Source organism: Triturus cristatus, chromosome 3_1 (genome assembly GCF_964204655.1).
Source record: "Triturus cristatus chromosome 3_1, aTriCri1.1, whole genome shotgun sequence".
Classification (NCBI taxonomy): Eukaryota; Metazoa; Chordata; class Amphibia; order Caudata; family Salamandridae; genus Triturus; species Triturus cristatus.
The window spans coordinates 1071319863-1071337787 of NC_140583.1; positions in this window are offsets into that span (position 1 = coordinate 1071319863).

Here is a 17925-nt window from a genome sequence, read left to right on the forward strand (position 1 = left end):
CTGAGGTTCCGGAATTATCATATCTCTTCAAAAATAAATGTCCCCGTAGGCTGATATCCAAACTATATAGCATAGCAATGTCACGGAGAACTTATCAATACACCAAGGCCAGATTGGCCTGGCAAAGGGACCTAGACGACGCCGTGTTGGCATATTGCTGTGCTGGTACGCGTCGAATATCATTGCATGGCAAGCATAGACCGATTCACTTTAAATATATAAACAGAGTCTATTATACGCCAGAGAGATTACACAGGTATGGCCTACGGGAGGGGTCGACTTGTGAGAGATGCGGCCACCCAACTGCAGACTTCATTCATTTAGCATGGGATTGCCCGGGTGTTTATAAATTCTGGGACGCCATCTTTCAGAAGATAGGAGAAATGGTGGAACTAGATCTTACTCCAGACCCAGCAGTGGCATGGCTGGGCTACTCTAGAGAGCTACCTAGGGCAGCACGTACACTGGTGGACATGGGATTAATGATGGCAAAGCGTAGGTTGGCAATGTGCTGGATGAGGGGTCCCTTACCTACAGTGGCGTAATGGACACGCGACGTGCTCTACTGCTGCACGCAAACAGAGACTTTTAGTGAACTGCTCCCACCGCGGAGCAGGCCAAAGAACTTCTGGGGACTATATACAGACTATCTTAGAAGGGGTGGAGTGGCTGAGGAGACGGGGACAAACAACGAGACGGACCCTGGCACTGCTGTTCCCTGAGTAGACTGGGGGACGGCCTTCAAGAGATCGACGGGCCTCATAGACAGAGGTGCAGGAGAGCTGCAAGATCAGAGGGCGACTGGTGGGAGGGGGGACACAAAGGCCATTAACTGACAAATACCAGTCTGATATGGGAATCACGGAGTGTAGTATCTTCTGAATGGAGACTTCACAGAAAGGCAGTGAGTTAAAGTATAAATCTCAGGATGGTTACTGACTGGATGCCTCAACGGTTACGGGTAGGGGGAGGGGAGGGCGTTGGTTTAACTGTTTCGTTTAAGAAGAAAACTACGTATTCCCAGCGGGGAAGTGAATGCGGGAAATGACATACAATAACGTATCATTTGTAAAATATATCGCACTGCAACTTCTGGACACAGAGATGCCCGGCCTCCCGGATGTGGGATAAGCTGTGATGTGACATACCCTTCAGAGTTAATGCAGCCGGCCTCAGGGTTGTAGGCGCACAGCTGTGTATGTCACCATGTGTTATCAGTTACAAAATAAATTTAAAAAAAAAAAAACCTTTCCAATCAACATCAGTTGTTCACAGAGTTCTATAATGTTCCATGCCATCGTCAACCTCTAAACTGAGCCTCTTGGGACTTTACTCACCGATAACAGCATACAAATTTACTGATATGCTAATGATGCACAACACTACTTGAAAGTCTCTTCTAGTCCACACATCAAACATTGCAAACACTGCCTACATCTCTTACATACAGACCTGGATGCCCAGCATCTACCTGAAGCTCAAACCCCCCAAGATAGAATTCCTGTACTTTTCCAAGAACAGGAAGCAAGAAATAGTACAAACGGGGTGCAATGGCATGAGCGTTAAAGGCTGTGAACCTCAACTTTCACACAGTGCAAAGTCACTTGGATTAATCTTGAATCCCATCCTCATCCTGAATGTAATAGGTTGCCAAGAAAACAAACACAGCCCGGTACCAGCTTAGTATACTGAAGAAAGTAATTCCGTTCTTCCCAGACAGTAACTTCGAAATTTCTATTTAAGCCTTTGTACTCTAGCATCTAGGTAGTGAACAGTGCTTTGTTGGCCAGCACCATCTTCAAAACCGTATACATAACTTATAAAGCCAACACGACCTGCACCACGGCCTATCTGAATGATAAGCATGCCATCTCTTGCTGTTCTCGGCACACTCACAATCACAACACCATCAGTCTGGCGACGGAGAGTGTGAAAAAGAAAAACAAGGCAGTAGGCTTTTTCCATCTATGCTCCCAAGATCTGGAAAGACCAGTTGCGGCTCGCATGACTCGCGGGTGAGGGGCTAGGAGGGTCGTGCGGGGGTTAGTGCGGGAGGGGATTGATTTAAAAATAAAAAACGTACCTCACCGGGTCCCACGCTGCCACCGCTGCTGGCCGGGTCCCACGTTTTCCTGCTGCTTCAGGAGAACAGGAAGCAGGCATCCTCCCTCCCCTCCCCTAAGCCAATCACAACGCTGCAATGGCAGCGTTGTGATTGGTGCGGATGGCGCACAAGCCAAGCGCCTTTATGGAGGACATAAAGGAAAAGAGAATGGAGAGTGCGCATGACTGGTTTGGTCGGCCCCAGAGGGTCCACCAAGCAGTCAGGGCCCACAACAGTGGGCAAGCCACTCCTCTCCGCGATTCTGTATACCATTCTGCTTTCTCGCAGCGCGAGAAGCAGAAACATAAAATGGTATTTAAAATACCATTTTATATTTCTGCTTCTCGCACTGGGAGAAAGCAGTGGGGCGACGCTCCTCTGCCCTCATGGAGGAGCCGCCCCTGGGAAAGACATCCTTGTTTCCATCAAGATCACCAAAACCCTGCTCCAGTTCAGGAAAGAGTTGAAGAATCACCTCTTTAAAGCACACTACATCATGACGTAGTAATAGTCCACAAAGCAGCTACCTTTCTAACCGCTTATGAAGTGTTTTCTGGACTCTGACCCTGAACAGCGCAGCAGTGCCTTTGGCTTGTTTGCGTTACACAAATGCCACATACATGTATAACTATATATGCTATATGCAAGAAGGGCAGAAACCATGCCTGGGTAGAAAATGGAAGCCATCAGTGTCACCATATGGCTAACTTGTTTTGGAGGTATTTGGCCAGCTACATTGGTTACTGGTGGGATATGTGAGTTGGAGAGGAGCAAATATAGGCAAGGCATAGCCTAGACCAGGGATTTGGTAGACAATAGAATTAGAAGGCTGGCGAGTCAAGAAGGCATGTGAGCCAGAGAGAATGTGAGCCAGCGAGGTGGTGGGCACGGGAATCAGCGGGGGGTGTCGATAGTTGCCCAGATAGAAATGCACTAGTATTAATGCAATGGGGGAAGGAAGAGAAGACCCAGGAAAAAGAAATGTGGTCCTGAGAGAGGAATGAATGATGGGTATAGTGGATTACGGGGGGGGGGGGGGGGAGAGATTGGTTCTACGAAACCCTTTCCGGTCCAAAACCATCTGGCCTTGCTGCACGCTGCACCTCTGGTGACGTCGAGGGCGGGAGCTGCGACCTGCACGCTTCCGGTAAGCGGGACGGGCTGCTGTGAAGGCCTGGCCGGCGTTCCCTCGCACAGTAAGTTACAGAACATCTTTTCATCCCTCTGGCTTAGAGAAAGGCCGCGTGTACTGCCAGGGAGGGCCGAAAGTGGGGCACGCTGAGACTGTTTACAGTGTTGTATATACAGTCAGCAAATCCGGCGTTGGAGGATAACAATGTGAGGCCCTCGAGTGCTGTAAACACACTGGGCAGTCACTGCATGCCCAGAATAAGAGCAGCACACAAAGGCAAATCCTCCTCGGCCTTGAAGGAGGAGAGCCCTGGGGTACCAGGCCTGCCTCGGCTCTTCAGCAGCAGAAGGAGGGCGGCAGCCAATGGGAGTGCACGGAGAGTCAGATTCTCGGTAATGGGAACAGAAATCCAGTTGGGATATTAGTGGGAGATTCTGAGAGATGGTAAACTCTCTCCAGCAGCACAATGGGGAGGGAGACTGCGTGAGAGCAGCGCGCGCAGGCCCTGGGGCGCGGAAATATGGAAATCCTTGACAAGTGTGAGCCGTACTAAAGCCCACACCCACGGCAGCATGCGCCTCTCCCCAGCAGAGCTGAGCCTCGCACACCTAAGATATCTCTCCGAACAAACAGATCCTACGGCGTGTGAACTCGGATAAGAGAGTTACTCTTCACAGGCCCGGGTTTCAGAGAGCACAGCTATCCATCGTGGAATGCAGGGGAAGAGGTTCAAACAGCAGAGCGGCCCATCAGAAATACAAAGAAAGGGCACACTTCGGGGGATATTCACAACACAATGTTGGAGTGCAGTGTTACTCCAAAATCGGTAACGCCACATGCAGAAATTTTTAAAACGCACGGGTGCGCCGTATTTACAAAAATACGGGGCACCCCTGTGTTTCCCCTAGCGCTGGCACTAATAAAGCTGCCTAGCGCCAGCACAGGCCCCGTTACACCATGCTGCACGGGTGCCTGCGCTGCAGGGGCGATTGTTTATGTGCAGGAAGGGACACCTTCCTACCCATAAACAATCTTGAAAGGCGATTTGCTCGTCCCATGTGTGCTGCAGAATAGCACACATGGGAAGAGCAAAATACGAGACCAGGTATTCCCTGGTCTTCGTTTTTGGTGCTGCCCCAGCCTAGGAAATATGGGGCAGTGTCAAAAAGCAATCGGTGTTGTGGCGGAACACCCAATGAAACACCCATTGCACGCCCCGTTCACGCTAAGCGAAGCGTGAAAAGGGGCCTTATTTACAAGGTGGCGTTAAGTGGCTTAACACTGCTTTGTAAATAAGGAGAAGGGAGTATCACCATCAGAATGTCACTAAAAGTGGCGTTCTGGTGGCGATATCCCCTTGTAAATATGCCCCTTTGTTTCTCCTATAACAGAATTACCTCTCTGCGGGGCCTATGTAGAAGAACTGACGCATTGCTGCGGTAAAGCAGCGATGCATCACTTTAACTTGCACCTGCTGCAGAAACCCTTGCGCCACCATGGATGCGCCGTATTTACAATATGGAGATCCATGGCGCAAGGTTTCAAGGATATGTCAGAAATTCTGACGTATCTGTGTAAAGGATGCCGGAGGGCATCTGGCGCAAAAGTGGTGCATTACTGTAGTTGGTCATAAAACGGACTCAAATCCAGCAAAGTGTCAAAAAGAGGTGATGGGCCAGTTTAATCTGATGCCAGTAGCCTGTTGCATGGGGAGCAATGTGTTAGACCGTGAAAAGGCAACAAAGTCACCTTGCGCTCTATCATATTAGTCCTGGATGTGACGCATACATTTGTGTATGGTGCCCACTTGTATCTGTGACATCAGCAGGTAATGTCACATATTGTGACATTACATGCACATACCTACCTTCTGTGGCCCACTTACCTCGTGACTTGATTGCAGATAGCAGTCAAGTCACTAGAGCTGGTGTAGTCCCTTGGCCACAGCCGACGCATGATCCCTATGCCTGGGTTTAGCAGCCATAGGGATTGTGAGGCATTGGCATGGCAGCGGCCCGAAGCACCCAAAACGTAAAAAGTGGTAAATACCATTGCGTCAGTTTTACGCGAGGCGTGGCAGCATACTGTGTAGTGATTCGTGGTAGTGAACAGGTCCTTTGTATCCTGTGTCCCTGGAGTGAGGACTACAGGCTCACTCTCCTTTTAAATAGTTCCGCTGGTGTGTGCTTAACCCACCCTCAGCCTACATCAGATAGATGTGCATTCTGCGCAGCGTATGAGAAGTAACACTACACTGGATATATGTAATCGTACTTGTAATTGCATTAAGATAATGCTTAATACCCCTGACAAGGCCTTGAAGAGTTTTTCGGCCAGAAGCACATTACTCCAGAACCCAAAGTGGATTATTGGTAGATTAGTGTAGGGAAATATAAATTGTTAATTTGAGCGGTGGACATGTGAGCCTGTTAGTTGGATTGAATAGAATAAGGAAGGACAGAGGAGGGCAGAGTCTAGAAGGTGCCATTTAGGATATCAAAGTAGTAAAAAGAGATTTGTGGTGAGTCAAAGGAGGGATGTGGAGGGGAGAGTCTAGAAAGGGTTATTTGGGAGATCATAGTAGTAAAAAGATGTTTGGGGTGAGTCAGAAGAAGTAGAGGATATATTGAAAGAGGTATAGGGTGAGATAAAGAGTAGTGAGTTGGAGAGAGTTGAAGGTGGGAGTAAAATAATAAATATATAGATACATAGCTACATAAAAAGGCATACATGTGTAGGAAAAATAATAAAGAGATGTAAAGTTGTATTATATAAAGTCTGACATGTGCATGTATGGATAAATATTTTGAAACTCAGACTTTCAAGTGCTGCTGTACATGAAGCGAACTTATTTATTTATTATTATTCATTTTATTTTTTTGTATTTTTTATTTATATTTATTTATTTTATATTTTATATTTTTCACTAATATTTCAAGAGAAGCATTTACAGATGCAATTATGATGACCATATTTACACATTGTGAAAGATAAAATAAAATAAAACTGAGACCCATAAGCATAAAATCAAATAACGTGTATAACCTATCACGCATTGTGATAAAGTAAAATAAAAACAGATAAGCATATAATCACATAGCTTATATGTAAACTATGCAGTGATCTATGTACATAGTAAGCATAACATTATATATATATGTATATATATATACACACACACACACACATATATATATATATATATATATATATATATATATATATATATTCCACGTACTCCGTCAGTTATCCTGCTCCCAGCACAGCGGGTGCACCAGCCGCGAGGGCGGAACTCGCGAATCACTTTCAGCCACAGTTTTCAAAAATGCTGCGCACTCTGGTCAATTGCAATTTAAAGTAATTTAATTCAGTTCGTTGCAAAACACGATCTGTGAACGCTCTGCTGACAAACGCGTTTCAGCCTCCTGGCCTTCGTCAATGTCAATAGTGTTCAATTACCATAATCTATTTAAGCATCTCATTGGTTGCCATGATCATAGAAAAATGGAAATGAAAAGCGGACTGCATATATACAAGTGTTCAATGTGGGAAGTGTCGGCCATCTTAGTACTATGTAATACCACTCAATTCATAGAGACAAATAACTTGTGTAAATCAAAAATATATACATGTGTTACAATTCACAGTTAAGAAAACAGAGTTCTGTCTCACCGACTTTTGAATTCATGAAAACACTCCGTCTGCTAATCATAAACGTTTTACAAAAAATAATGTTAATCAAATACGCCCTGAATGGGCTGTCATTCATATAAATCAAGCATGTGTACCTGTGTTAATACACAATTTGGTAAAAAATTCTGTATCTGCAGCTTTTAAATTCATGAAAGCACAACGTATGTTAGTCATAAACGTGTTGCAAAGAAATAACGCCCTGAATGGGCTATCGTTCATTCTGCTAGTCTGAGTGGTTAATATCCATACTTCCTCATGATCAAAAAGGTTTCAAGGGAACAGCGGTAGGGTTTTAAGTTGCTCTATCCAATAAAGGACCAGAGTTCCTCCTCCTGGTTCAGTCCCCCCGGGGTTCTGGTGCGTAGCTCCACTATGAGTTTCGCCTCAAGTTGTCTCAGTGACCTGACTCTGTCCCCTCCTCTTTCTCCCGCTAGGACCTGGTCTATGCAAAAAAATGTCAGTGTGTCACTCTTAGCACCATGCACCCCAGCAAAGTGCCTCGCCACTGGGTACGTTTTGTCCCTGTTTGTTATGGCTCTTTTGTGTTCTAGGATACGCTTCTTTGCTGGGTGTATGGTGCTTCCAATGTACTGCAGTCCACAAGGACAAACCAGGCAATATATGACAAAACTAGAGTTACAGTTAAGAAGTTTGTCAATAGATCTTTTGGCCTTCTTGCCTGGCACTGCATAGTCTTTCACCTTTTTGCAGTTTTTGCACGCCTTGCAACTCATGCAAGGGAAGAAACCAGTTATGGTTGGTTTAGTTCTCGGTTTCTCCTCAAAGTGGCTGCGCACCAGAATATCTTTTAGTGAGGAACTCTTTCTGAAGGTAATATCAGGATTTGGAGAAATCAATTTCCCCAAGACCCCATCCGTTTGGAGAATTCCCCAATTTTTCTGTATAAGGCCCCTGATTTTATGAGCCTCTGCCGAGAAGGTCATGATTAATCTGACCTTGGATTGATCTTCTTCCAATACGCTATCAGGGACCTGTTTCTTAGTGAGTAGCTCCTGTCTGTTTCTACCTTCTGCCTTGTCAACCGCTTCCTGCAGCACTTTGCTCTTGTATCCTCTATCTTTAAATCTCAATAGAGACTCATCGGCTGCCTCTTGGAAATCTTCAGAACGGGAGCAGTTCCTCTTGAGCCTTAAAAGTTCCCCATACGGAATGCTATTAATCAAATTCCGTGGGTGCTGGCTCCAAGAGTGCAGGACAGTATTGCCCGCTGTCGGCTTTCGGTACAATTTTGTGCACAGCTTGTCATCTGCTACAAAAACCAGGAGATCTAAGAAGGCTACCTCCTCTCCACTGATGTTACTCGTGAATTTGAGGTTGTAATCATTCACATTCAAAGCCCTCACATACTCTTCTGCCTCTATTTGTGTGCCTCTCCAAACTATGAAGAGGTCATCGATGACCAGAGTGCGCAGCATTTTTGAAAACTGTGGCTGAAATATATATATATATATATATATATATATATATATATATATATATATATATATATATGTTGCACCGAGGCTCCCACAGCTGCTCCCAGTCGCAAACAGACGGGACACGGACTCCAGTTAGGTGCTGTTTCCTTTATTTTATTATGCTGGTGCAAGACATGGCTGATGACCCGTTTCACCCTATAGCAGGGCTTGTTCACACATATATATATATTATAACCATAAATAATAAATACATTTGTTAAGCAGATCTATAAGAATGTCTATATGTTTTTAAACCATAAGTATTATATATATTTGTACAAATAAGTGCACATATTTAAATACATACATATATTCAAGTTATACATGTTTACTTACACAAGCATACGCTGTACTTTTGTGTTTTGAGTAAGGTGGTCATGTAGAAAAGAGCCAGCTCTTGAGTAGTGTTCTGAAGGTAAGATAGTTATCAGTGGATCTTATATTTAGGGGCAATGTGTGTCCGCAAGGGTACAGTTCAAAGATAGGGCAGAACTGTGCAGTATATGTTCGGTTAATGCATGTACTGAGTGTATGTATGCTTGTTGGGAATTCATTATATGAGAGATGTAGTGCTGTGCAGTGTGTGTGCAGTGAAAGCATGTGCTGGGTGTATGTGTGCTTGCGGGAAGTACAATACATGAAGGCTGAAGTGTTGTGCAGCAACGGTAGTGCTAGGGAATTCATCGATTCCAACACTTGTGGCAAGTACAGCAGTCTATTTTGCCATATTAAAATCATTAGGAAAGACATAAAACGTTCTGCCTCATTACATCCAGGCTAGATTATACTAATGTACTATATCTGGGCGCACCAAGAAAACTGATAAAATGGCTGCAGAGTGCAGAATTCGGCAGCATGACTGGTTTTAAATATCCCTAAAAGACAGTTGGCGCGAAAAGGCCTGGCGCTTTTACACTGGTTCCTGGTCAGGTAAAGAATTAACTTTAAGGCTGTCATGATTACCCACAGAGCCCTCCTCAAAAAGGGCCCATTGTATATCCAGAAGAGAATACAGAAATGCATACCTGTTAGAACCCGTCACTCAGCAAGTTAAAGTATCATGTGTCTCCCCATACACAAAGCGAGAGTAGATGGGAAGGCTTTTGCCTTTCAGACTGGTACTCTTTAGAACACCCTTCCCGGCCATCTTCGAGGCATAGCTTCTGAATCTGTATTTCAATCAAATTTAAAAGTGTGTTTGTTTAGAGAAGTGTAGAGATTGTTTTGGGGAGAGTGAAATTGTTGTTGTCTTCCTCTTTTCTGCCTGCTTTTGCACCGGGAGGCTTCCTTTGAAAGCAGCTTTTTGCTTTTTAAACATTTACATTCATTCAGTCACATGGTGAGTGTGTGTGAGGGCAGTGTGTATGTTTGCAAATAGCACACCCTGGTAAAATACAGAAAAGCTACAGTACTGAACAGTGCACGCAGACTGAATGTGGGAATTTATGTGTGCCTGCAATGGTACAATTCAAGAAGGTAAGAATAATCAATCAATCAATCAATCATAGCATTTGTAAAGCGCACTACTTACCCGTGAGGGTCTCAAGGCGCTGGGGGGTGGGGAATGCTGCTACTGCTTGAAAAGACAGGTCTTGAGGAGTCTTCTGAAGGTCAGCAGGTCTTGGGTCTGCCATAGGTGGATGGGGAGGGTGTTCCAGGTCTTGGCGGCGAGGTGGGAGAACGATCTGCCGCTGGATGTCGCTCTTCGGATGCGGGGGACTGTGGCGAAGGCGAGGTCGGCGGAGCGGAGCTGGCGGGTGTGGGTGTAAAAGCTGAGTCGTCTGTTGAGGTACGCTGGTCCGGTGTTGTGGAGTGCCTTGTGTGCGTGGATGAGGAGCTTGAACGTTATCCTCTTGTTGATGGGGAGCCAGTGTAGGTCTCTCAGGTGGGGTGTGATGTGGCTGCGGCGAGGGATGTTGAGGATCAGGCGTGCAGAGGCGTTCTGGATTTGTTGAAGCCGTTTCAGGAGTTTGTCCGAGGCTCCTGCGTAGAGGGCGTTTCCGTAGTCCAACCTGCTGCTGACGAGGGCCTGGGTGACCATTCTTCTCGTTTCGGTGGGGATCCACTTGTAGATCTTGCAAAGCATGCGGAGGGTGTTGAAGCAGGAGGAGGAGACGGCGTTGACCTGCTTAGTCATGGAGAGGGTGGAGTCGAAGATGACCCCTAGGTTGCGTGCGTGGTCGGTGGGTGTTGGGGCTGTTCCCAGTGCGGTCGGCCACCAGGATACTGAAGAGTATGTGTGCTGTGAAAATACAATGAGTGCACGTTTGCCTGCAATGATACATTACATGGAGGATTCTAGGTTCCATTTTGGAAAGCCCAAGCCTGCGTGCTGAAGATATAAGGAGTAGGGGAATCCACCAGACAGATTGCTATATTCCGTAGGGCTGGATGGAACACACACTGGAGGAAGGGAGAAAGGAGATCCCTCTTTACACTTCAAAGGGCTGCTCTTTGATTTAGTGATTGATCACAAGGAAGGGGCCTGGACACATCTCAGGAGGGAGATGTGGCTGATAAGGAAATCCTAAAGAGTAGGGCTGGGAGCCCGGGGTTAGCCTTTTCATGTTCATATCACTGTGGCTGACATCAAGATGTAAACTCTTGTCATTCCAATCAACTGTGTTGTATGATAATCTGCTTTGAAGTCGTACCTGCTGTGACAGACATGTTTTCATGAGAAAAGAAGGAAATGAAAGGCGTACACTTTAAAAGAAGCAGAAACCCAACAAAAAACTTGAAAGACTCAACCCTTAAATCACATTTGGTGTCTGGAAATGGACTATAAGGAGGACAAGATGAGACCCCAAACCTTGTCTTCTGCCACACAGCCAGACAGGCTCTTTGAGGAAGGGAAGTTTTGCAAAACCTCTGCCTGTGAACAGGACTGTGGCCAAGGCCTGTTAATCTCCCTGCTTGGTGAGGGGACATTATCTAGGGAAACCAAGATCACCTGCCCTGGAGCACCAGTGCCTGCCTGCTTGACAAGACCAGTGTGCCCTGTGAGAAACAGGAGCGGACTGGTGGAAGCGAGGTCCATTGGGGAGTCCTACCAAGAGGACTCCCTTAGAGAGGTGTGAGGAGAATGGCTGAGCACCAATTGGGTCCTTGCCTGTGTGTAGAAACGTTCAGGTGACCCCCGTATGCCAAGCGAGCTGTGTGGAAAGCTCCTGTCCCGCACCACCTCGCCGTGGTGGCCCCATATGCAAGACGGAGAAATTGTTTACCTTACCTGGGCCAGGAACGTGAGACTTGTGTCCATCAATATCAGAGATATTCGTATGCCAGGAAGGGTTGCCGTAGTGTGGGAGATTCCACCAGAAGAGTTTGTGCCCAGACCATGAGTAATTTGGCACCCCTCGTAAGCCAGGTGGGTCTGCTGGTACCACTGTGACCACGAATCCAGGTTGTTGCCTGGACAAGAGGATCGCTGATGTGACAGGAGTGTCAAGCTAGCACACTGTGATATGCTTCTGACAAATTCCCTGAGGACCACAATGACGCTGCTGAAGATGTCGCACCCTCGCTGGGGCCCCAGTCGTGAGCCGAATGAGTCAAATCTTCCATTAGGTTAAAAGTGACTTACCATGTGTTTGCTAAGCAGGAGCAGCTCTGATTGCTAGAGTGAACCTGCATCGCAGCTCGAAGGAGTGAATCTGCACATTCTTGGTGCTCCCATGTGTACTGCGACCAGCCTTACTCTGTCAAACATGATCTGGACTTGGGAGCATCTGCGGAGAGGGTACTCTCTGCACCACTGAACGCTTCCATACTCCTGGAGCAGATAAGACTGGAACTGGCCCTTTGGACACTGTTGGGACTCGCTGACTAAAACCTATGGAGTCAAAGGGGAACCTTTGAGTACAGTCTACGTGGATGTGGCCACCAGTGAATGGGGAATAAGCTTGACCATGTTATAGAAAAGAGGGTGGGACACAGATTTGCCTCACAATGACTAGTGCCCTAACATCAAGGGGATTGTGCTATTGCTCATGATTGTCATTATTCCTTTGCATGTGTAGAATTAGAAATAAAATTCTTATTTTTCTCACAAAATGAAGTATTTGACTGGACATTGATTTATTGGTCATACTGACTGCATTGCGAGTTATAAGTCATGTTCACTTACCTGTGTCTGCATTTCCCCCTCATAACTATCCCTCAGATAACATCCATCTTACTGCCACCTTACCGCAACTCAAGAAAAAGATAAATTAAAAAAACACATAGTTGCAGAGCTTGAATTTTGATCAAACTTATTTTAATGAGAAATACTTGGTATTGTTACCTCGAGAATCCTTGGGCTCACCAAGTACTGTTAAATATGCGACTACCTTCCCAAATTCACTCTTAGGAAGTGCAATTCTTAGATTAAGAGTAATGTAGCAAATTGGTACTGCCCATTTAGTCCTCCAGGATTTTTTGCTTATGACTACCCAATTTTTAGACCTTGACTGTGGGTTAGTCTCAGTATTTGATCCTCACTCATGGTAAATTCACAGTAATTGGACTGAGTGTGTTTACTGCAGTGTCTGCCTTTTAAGATAAGGCTGCAGTGGCACAGCTTGGTAAGGTGCACTTGACTGGTTACATACATGTTTGCACGTGTGCAGGCTGCATGTGTGTGAGACTTCTGTTGCATTCAGCCTGCTAATTGTGCACAGCTAGCCTGGCGCAGAAGGGACTCTGAAAGGATTAGTGCTGGCCTGGAGTAGGCCTTATAATATGGGCGGGCATTCATAGGTGAGTAGGGTTTACTGGGAAATCTATAGTGCTTTCACTGTATTATGCATGTATACAAAATCTTTAGGTTTGCTCCACTTAGGCCTACACAGTCCAGCGAGGTGTCAAACTGGGATAAAACATGCGCACCTAGCTTGAATTGCAGTTCACAACAATGTAGATCCACATCTAATGGAACTTCAGGATTTATTATATTTCTTTTATTCGGCTCATAATAAAACCCCAAGCCTTTGTCTCCTTCAATGGTCTAAGTTAATCAGCCTGCTTCCCAGCAGAGGGAACCAAGGCCTCCTCATAAAAAAGGAGAAAATATCAGTCAGTAAAAAAAATACTTATGTTTGTTGTGTATATTGGGTATGTGTCATGTTATGTATTACTTATTCTCTAAAATACATGATTTTTTCAATATATTAATTAACACTATTCAAGTCAATTGTGTGTTTTGTTTGTACAATCAGTGTTGTGATTCACTGAATCATTGATTGTAGTCCTACCTCTGTAAGGACTAAGTAAGAAATGTATTGATTCCTGATGTGGCAGAACCACTGCTCGTATAACGTACCTATCCCCAGGTTCTGCACATTACTGGGTTACACCACTGAGATGATCAAGCTGCAGGGAACTAGGCAATACAACTCCATACACACTGCACCCCTTAGAGGCCATTTGGTCTTTTGGAAATGCTCCTGGTGGTTGAGCTTTCCACCATGAGTAAAACAAGACCAGAATGGAGACAAATGGCCTAAGTGGGCCGGAGATATTAATCTTGAAATATTTGAGCTTTAAACCCAGATAAACAAGAAATGGAGTGAAAGGGGCTCTGCTGATATTTCCTTGAAAACCCCCAAGGTGGGCCAGATCCTGGGATCAGCACAACGTGGTTATGCTTTAAATATTATCCCACATTGGGAAGGAGGTGTGTGAGGGACCCTCTCCTTGAGCAGAACTTCGCTTTTTCGGTCCTCATCCCCTGAGGCCCAGAAACGGAGGAATCCCTGCCGGGCTGGTGCAGTCATGGCGGGTCCCAGGACCCCATCACCGGGGCCAAAAACAAACCTGAGAGAAGGGCTGGATATCCTTCTGTCCCCATTCCCCAAAGCCGGCACCAATTAGCTGAGAGTGCTGTCGCCCTCATCTTACTCAAGGCTGTAGGGAGACGGGCACGCGGAACACCAGATTAGCTGCTCCAACTGTGAGCAGGGACAGATGAATCATGATGCTCCCCCGCGGGGGCAGCAACGAACTTCCAGCTCCTAAGCGCTGCACCAGCAGGGCATGCACAAGCAGGGAGCCCACTGTGTCTCCCCACCCTCCCCCAACCTATTCCTACCTGTACCTGGGTGTCTAGTGGGGACAGGCACCTAGAATTCAAATAAAAACAACAAAGAAAACTGGTGGTGTGAGCCCTCAAGAGCAAAGCGGAACAGCAGAAGGAAGCTGCCAATAAAATATTTACAGCTCCCGTCCTGGAGCGTCCCATAATGCCCTGCAAGGGCTCTATTTTCATATGCTCTGTGTGTATAAGCTCCAGGATGGCAGGGGCTTCACCACCAACATTTTAAGTGTGTGGGAGCTGCTAGAGCAAATGTTGAAGCCACCCAGGAATATTTTTAGAAAAACGAATACTAAGTCTCCTTGAGCCTTGCGACCATAACCCCAGGAGAGGCTTCACTTCCAGAATAGGGAATTTTTTTCCCAGTAAAAATACAATTTGGGGTGGCAGTTGGGTGAGTTAATCTTGCACATTAAGGTTAATAAGGCTAGAATTATTTGCTTTTTAAATACTTCTTTACATTGACTCATATCTTATACTACTGTGGCTTTTTAGGTCTCGCTGAGCCAGCGCATGCGCTGCTCTGTGAGAAATTTAGTGAGTGGCTTTTGAAAGTGCTACCAGAGGCTTTTGCTGGCCTCAAGCTTGCGTTCACTCGCGCGTGCACGCACGCAGCCGCCATGTGGGTTTCTGTCAAGGCTCATTAAGCCTTGCGTGCCTCTCTCCGCCTTGCTTGGTTGCCACGCAGCACTCACTACCCCCTCCCACGCAGCCCTCCTCCTCTGTAGCAACCCCCTTCCCTGCCTAGCCTTTCCTCACGACCAACGCATAAACACACCACACGGCCCCCCTCCGGCACACACACACAACCCACCCCCCCCCTCCCGGCCACTCACTGCCTATCAGCCTCCTCTCAGCCAGGTAGCACGATCGCGATCAGTTTCACTTTCACAGCCGCGTTCGCCGTGAAAGTGTTCGCGTTTCACAGAGTTTGCTGACCTTCCAGCCAATTCGGGCGGCCGTGCAGATTGCTGGGGGGCATTTGGTGCCGATGCAGCCCTGAGTAGCCCCTGGCCGGCGCAGGCCCAGTTTTACTGCTGGCTGAATGCCACATCAACTCCCAGCAGCACTCACGGACAGTGGAACGGCACACGCCATATTGCCCCCTTCTCTTACCAGCAACGCGAAGGCCTGAGCAAGCAGGTGAGTGACGATGGAGGCACGGATGTGTCGACGGCGGCACAACTGCCCCGGAGTTTCTTAATTTTCAGGCTCCTCATGCCGAGGTCTCCACTCTGGGCCTCCTCCCAATCCAATCGTGCTGCGCCTTATCAACAGTACTTTGGGCCACACCGGGGGTGTGCTATGGATCAACAGGCAGCGTACTTTCTATCCGCTCCCACTCACCACTCTGGTGGGCCCTTAGCCTGCTTCACTATCGGCGCCATCCTTTTACCTACCCATGTGGGCACTTCATGTATGGGGAGGCCTCTTGCCTCTTGCAGGAGGGTCAGCAGAGGCTGCAGGGCCTCAACTTGCGGGCACCATCAGTCACGCTTCTCCCCCGCCGCACTCTCCTTTCTTTAACCTTCCTAGCCACAACGCATCGGCGCCCGTACTTTGTGCGGGCTATCTTGCGATCCCTTCTTCCCCGCTTGTAGGTTTCACTAGGGGGCGCGTGATTCCCTCACGCCGAGCTTTCACTCTGGCAGTGCTTCCCCCACACTCAACCAGGCATTGTACTGTGTTTTTGCCCACGCGGGCACTTTAGGTACATGTGTGTCACGCTTCATGCTGTGTGAGTTTCTTTTGTCTGCTGCTGCACTCCACCCCTCACCCCTTCCAAACACCATCCTAGTTTCACTCAGTTGGACCCATGGGCTCACCTTATGCCCTAAAATCTGCATGTTATGCCCCATTTTGCAGGGTTAAACTTGTAATAGGCAATAATCATTGCAGACCATATATTTTGATCTCTGGAGTATCGGATTTTATGTGCTGCGATAGACCCCTTCCCTCCGCGGCCCTTGAAATCCGGGACCAAGTGCATGTGTGGCAAAGGAAAGGGCTACTCTCCCCAGTGCCTTACTGTACCCCATATGGTAGGTGCCCTCTCCCATCAACAGTTTAACATCAAAGGTAAAAGTAGGAGGCACCTCCAAAAAATTCTTTCAAAAATACAATTGGTTTTGAATCCAAATACATAAATGTATTTAAACCAAAGATTTCATTTCATTCACAATATACAAAACTCAGTTAGATAATAATTTTATTGAATTATTTTAAAGAGCTCAGTAGATTATTCGTTGTGCAGCTCTTCCAATAATAATATAGCCAACACGTGTTGTTGCGAAACTTAGTTATTATATTGTGAATTAAATGAATTCTTTTATTTAAATAAATAAGTATTTTAGACTCGAGGCAGTTGTGTTTTGAAAGATTTTTTGGGGGTGCCTCGTGCATTTACCTTTGATGTCCAAGTGCATGTGTGCTGCTAACCCTATTACACTGTTGGTGGGAGATTCTGAGAGCTCTTGTCTGTATTCGTTTTCATTATCTTCTTTGCTCGTATTGATTGGGGTTTCTTTCGGTGGTCATGTGTTCCAATTCTAAGGGTGTTCCTCTTCCCTTGAGTAATAAACTGTAGCTGTGGGCTTACATGTGGGTTAATGTAAGTATCCAGTGATGTGAGAGGCCTGTTGTACCCCTGGTTTGTTGCTGGGTGCTGAGTGTGCATTGTGTCTTCATTTTTTTGAGGGGATTGTTAGTCATGAGTGGTGTTGATGTGCAAATGTTGTGCTTTAGTGTCTGGCATTGAGATGCATCACCTGTAATCCCCAAGGACTGTTCAAGGGATGCTCCTCCTTGCCCCCTGAATGACTCAGTTGTAGGCGTCAAAAGTGCAGGAATGCTTTGTAAGCTTCTCCTTAGCACCTGGCATACTATGCAGCACCGTGGTGCATTGGGTGGTACCCTCATAGCTGCCAAGATTCCCAGTTCCATGCTCGATGTGCTGCACCAGTCCACATTTTTTTGGCTTGGAATTCTGGGACTTGTAGTTCTGTTTTATAATGGAATAAACAATACTACAAGTCCCAGAATTCAAAGCCAAAAGGCAGCACTCATGCATGGACCTGGGAGACTTGGCAGGGGATTTACCCTACAATATTGGATGGAACCATGACTTGTTGAGTGCCACCCCTTGCTCATTTAACAGGCCATATGGGATCTTTGAGTGCCACCCCATGCTCATTTAACAGGCCCTATGAGATCTTTGAGTGGCACCCCTGGCAAATTTTGCAGCACCTTAGTGCTAGTGTCACCGTGGTGATGAACACAACCTTGGGGTATTTAGCCACACCCTGGCACAACGCTGCAGCATTAGTTTTATTTTAGGTATTTGCGACAGATCAGACATTGCACCTAGAAGCAGCCAAGAACGTTAAAGCATACATTTTTATTGCAGCAGGAACAGCATCTCAGACATGAGGTCTTGTACCAA